The 4,925-nt window shown below is 52.1% G+C and overlaps 1 pseudogene; it reads left to right on the top strand.

The window, feature by feature from the left end:
- Positions 1–429: 429 nt before the first annotated feature.
- On the top strand, positions 430–4,568 carry LOC110740509 (annotated as a pseudogene).
- The last annotated feature ends 357 nt before the right edge of the window (positions 4,569–4,925 follow it).

Raw genomic sequence — 4,925 nt, 5'->3', positions numbered from 1 at the left:
TTCAGTAGAGGGATCTAGCGCGGGCCCAGAGATGTGGGCATGTGGGCATCTCTCCCTTTCACACACCACACACACTGTAAGGCACAGTGACACAAACACATGGGCTGCACCTATCACCCCATATTTTCATTGCAGATGATGAGTCTGCTTCCTCATGGACACAGATCCACCAGGATGTCTCCTAGGCTCTGGGAGCTGTGCGTTTTGTTCAGCAGAACATCCAGTAGGTGTTCAGTATATGCTTGTTGGATGGATGGATGGATGGATGGATGGATGGATGGATGGATGGATGAATGGGTGGGTGATGGATGGACAGATGATGGATGGGTAGATGAATGGGTGGATGATGGATGGGTGGGTAGATGAATGGGTGGATAGATGGGTAGATGGATAAGTAAAAAATGGATGGGAGGAAGGAAGGATGGAAAGAAAGGAGGGAAGAAGGAAGGAAGGAAGGAAGGAAGGAAGGAAGGCAGGCAGATGGATGCATGGGTGGATGAATAGCCTATGGTCCAGGCATGGGATGCTAAGGCCTGCTGTGGCCAGGGCTGAGGAGTTGGGCTAGGGTCTTGAACAGCCCCTTGGAGGGAGAGTCAGCAGCACGAAGGGGAGACAGATGTGCCATGGGTGACAGGAGAGGGAGGTGTCAGGGATAACTCCTGGCAGCTGAGATAACTCCTGGCAGGTGCTGATGCTCAGTGCTGAGACTAGGAAGTGTGTGGCTGGCCCTGGGAGGTGACAGGTTGGAATGTGAAGATGACTTAGGGGTGAGAAGCTCTGGGTCTATATTGGTTCCAGGTCCGATTCTGCATTTCAGGGCAGAGTTCGGATGGCAAGTTGGGATAGGGGTGTCAGCCAGAAGAGTGGGACCAGAACAAGGAGTGGGGCCTGACCTTGGAGGGCAGGAGGAGGAGGTGGAGTCGAGAAGGAGAGGGGAGGACATAACAGATCACAGCCTGGAGCTCAGCTTGCAGAGGGATGGCGGCAGGCTGGGCTGGAGTGTTTGCTGCTAGCTCGTCTGTAATAGTGATCATGGGGAAGCAGCCGCATGCCCATCCACTGAGTGGCATCAACCACCATGCACCTGGCCTCTGCACTACCACGCAGCAGAGCGCCTGAGACCTGGAAGCCATCTGTGACCCGCTGTTGTGTAGAGAAGCCCACCACGGAGCAGGCGTGCCTGGTTCAATATGACTCTCATTGAACGTCAACGCCAAAGCCAGCACCACCCACAGGACTTGCCTTTTTTCGTGAGAAGATAACATATACAGAGAGTGGAATGATCTTCCCAAATCAATACTGTGATTACTTCGGGGGAGCAGTATTTGTACCCTGGGCTAGATGGGATGGAAAGTGGACAAGAACACCAGTCTTATGTACAACGCTTTGATTTTTATTTTTTACAAAGACAGTGGGTCCATGAATGACTTGTGTAATTAAAAGTTAATTTTACAGCCAGGTGCCGTGGCTCATGCTCCTGTGGTCCCAGCACTTTGGGAGGCTGAGGCAGGAGGATCGCTTGAGGGTTCAAGACCAGCCTGGACAACATAGCACGACTTCGTCTCTACGAAAATATTTTAAAAAATCAGCTGGGTGTACTCTCTCCTCCTGCCGCCCAATATGCCGAAAGGAAAGAAGGCCAAGGGGACGAAGGTGGCTCCGGCCCCTACTGTCGTGAAGAAGCAGGAGGCCAAGAAAGTGGTGAATCCCCTGTTTGAGAAAAGGCCTAAGAATTTTGGCATCGGACAGGACATCCAGCCCAAAAGAGACCTCACCCGCTTTGTGAAATGGCCCCACTCTATCAGGTTGCAGCGGCAGACAGCCATCCTCTATAAGCGACTGAAAGTGCCTCCTGCAATTAACCAGCTCACCCAGGCCCTGGACCGCCAGACAGCTACACAGCTGCTTAAGCTGGCCCACAAGTACAGGCCAGAGACGAAGCAAGAGAAGAAGCAGAGGCTGTTGGCCCGGGCCGAGAAGAAAGCTGCTGGCAAAGGGGACGTCCCCACTAAGAGACCACCTGTTCTTCGAGCAGGAGTTAACACCCTGTCACCACTTTGGTGGAGACCAAGAAAGCTCAGCTGGCGGTGACTGCACACCACGTGGATCCCATGGAGCTGGTTGTCTTCTTGCCTGCCCTGTGTCAAAACATGGGGGTCCCTTACTGCATTATCAAGGGGAAGGCAAGACTGGGGTGTCTAGTCCACAGGAAGACCTGTGCCACTGTCGCCTTCACACAGGTGAACTCGGAAAACAAAAGCGCTTTGGCTAAACTGGTAGAAGCTATCCGGACTAATGATAATGACAGATACGACGAGATCCGCCGTCACTGGGGAGGCAATGTCCTGGGTCCCAAGTCTGTGGCTCGCATCGCCAAGTTCAAAAAGGCAAAGGCTAAAGAACTTGCCACTAAACTGGGTTAAATATACACTGTTGAGTTTTCTGTACATAAACATAATTACAATAACAGAAACTTTGCTTCAAAAAAAATGAGCTGGGCATAGTGGCACACACCTGTAGTCCCAGTTACTCAGGAGGCTGAAGTGGGAGGATCGCTTGAGCCCAGGAGTTAGAGGCTGCGATGAGCTATGATTGTGCCACTGTTCTCCAGCCTGGGCAACACAGCAAGACCCTGTCTCAAAAGAAAATTAATGTTATAAAGGGTAAGAGGAGAGGCGGCAAAGGAGGAAGAGACTAGTAGAAAGACACGCCTTCCATTTGTCCATCCTCCTCTCCAACCTGAGACCCAAAAGGAAGCCAGGTGCAGGTCCTCTTCCCAGGAAGCTCCATGTCTGAGTGAAGAGAAAGATGCCCTGATACTCATGCCCAGGGGCTCCTGGAGGACAGGAGTCAGCCAGCAAAGGCCTCTGTGGGGAGGACCCAGGGCCTCATTGTCATCATTGCACCTGCCAGTTGCACACTGTCCTCTCACCCCGTTTCCTCACTCTTATCTAGTTTGGATTCCACAATCTCCTCTCTTTGTTGTTGAACTTGCAAAGCCTCAGCTCTTCAACTGCACAGACTTTGATTCTCCACATATTCTCAGCCTTCTTTGTTTTTTCAATGATGCCTTATTCTTAATACATGGAGGAGGAAGGAAGAAGAAGGAGGCCAGAGGTGGAGTAGGAGGACGTACCTGTAGGTTGTTCATAGGGAGACCCTGTCTCCACCCCAGGCAGATGGGAGCTCATGTCTGGACTTTACTGTGTGCAAAAAGGCATGGACAGCAAGCCACCCTGTTTCCCAGAGAAAACTGCCCCAGCAGAAAAGGCAGAGCAGGAGGAAGCGGCAGGAAGCTCAGGCCTGTGGTTCTGCGATATTCCAAGCAGGGTGAACAGAAACTCCCACAAAGGAAGCAGAGAATGATCACCCGGGGAAGTGGGAGAAAAACCAAGAGCCATCGGCAGCCTCAGGGACAGAGGAGAAGAGAACGGCCCACATCAGGGGCGGCCCGGTGGTGAGGTGGGACCAGAAAGAGCTGGTTGGGTTTGGCCAACGGGAAGCTGGTGGGGGCCTTGCCTGAGCCTGGTGGTGAGTTCAGGGTCAGCCACAGGCAACCACAGGTAGCCACAGAGAAGTGGGGCTGTGGAGAGAACAGCAGAACTCAGGGTTCCCTCCCCAGCACTTCTGTGGACAGGAGTTGGGGTGTGGCAGGCAGTAAGGAGACGTTAACAGAAGGCCAAGAACTCAAGAGAATTTCTCCCTGGACTGTGGGTTTCTGCAGGGCATAGCCTGGGGGTGGTGTCATAATCAGAGCACCTAGGAACTGTCCAACTGATGTTTGGTGGTGGAGGGATGGATGGTGAATGGATGGATGGATGTTGTCCAGGCACTAGATTCTGACATCTGGGCTGAGGCAGGGGATGAGGGGATGGAGAGGGATTATCTACCTGCCCTTTCGAGGGATATCTGGCAGGAAGAGGGGACAGACGGACCGTGAAGACAGGGATAAGAGCAGCCAGAGGTGACTTGGTGCTCCTGGCTGCTGAGCCCTGGGTGGCAGAGATGCTCAGTGCCTATGAGAATGAAGATAGAGCACCTCTAGTGGGTACAAAAACAATGCGATGGCTTGAGCTGGGCAGGGCTTCCTCAAGCTTGAGCCTGTGGCTTAAGCGGAAGGGAAAGGATCTGGGCTGCATGAGGGGCCAGGGGAGTGGCGTCAGCACAGAAAGCTGTGGGTGAGCACATCCAGGGAATGTATACAGAGTGAGCAGAAGACTCCAGATAGGTCTTGGGGCCCCATGGTGTGAGAACAGATGGAGGGGGAGTTAGGGAAGTAGAGAAGGAGAGATAGGACAGACAGACCACCCTTGGCACTGAACTAACTAAGCAGTTTATAGACAAATAAAAGAGCAGGAGACAAACAGCAAGGAGAGTGACAGAGAGGGTGGGGGCAACTCTAGTCACACCTCAGAGCAAGAGATTAGACCCACACGCATGTTCACAACAGTGAGACTGGAGAGGAAAAAGGACATGGGTCCTGGCACTCAGTAGCTGCTATGTGTTTGTGGACAGATGATGGATGGATGGATGGATGGGAGGATGGATGGATGGATGGGAGAATGGATGGATGGATGGATGGATGGATGGATGGATGGATGGATGAATAGATGGAGAGATGATGGATGGATGAATGGATGAATGAATGGATGGGAGAATAGATGGAGAGATGGATGGATGGATGGATGGATGGATGGATGGATGGATGGATGGAAGGATGGATGGATGGAGAGATGGATGGATGGATGGGAGGATGGATGGATGGATGGATGATGAATGAATGGATGAGAGATGGATGGATGGATAGATGGATGAATGGATGGGAGAATAGATGGAGAGATGGATGGATGGGAGAATAGATGGAGAGATGGATGGATGGATGGGTGATGAATGGATGGATGGATGGGTGATAGATAATGGATAAA

This window comes from Papio anubis, chromosome 16 (genome assembly GCF_008728515.1).
Source record: "Papio anubis isolate 15944 chromosome 16, Panubis1.0, whole genome shotgun sequence".
Lineage (NCBI taxonomy): Eukaryota > Metazoa > Chordata > Mammalia > Primates > Cercopithecidae > Papio > Papio anubis.
Note: the sequence above shows the minus strand (reverse complement) of the source record. Positions and strands in the feature narration are given on the sequence as shown.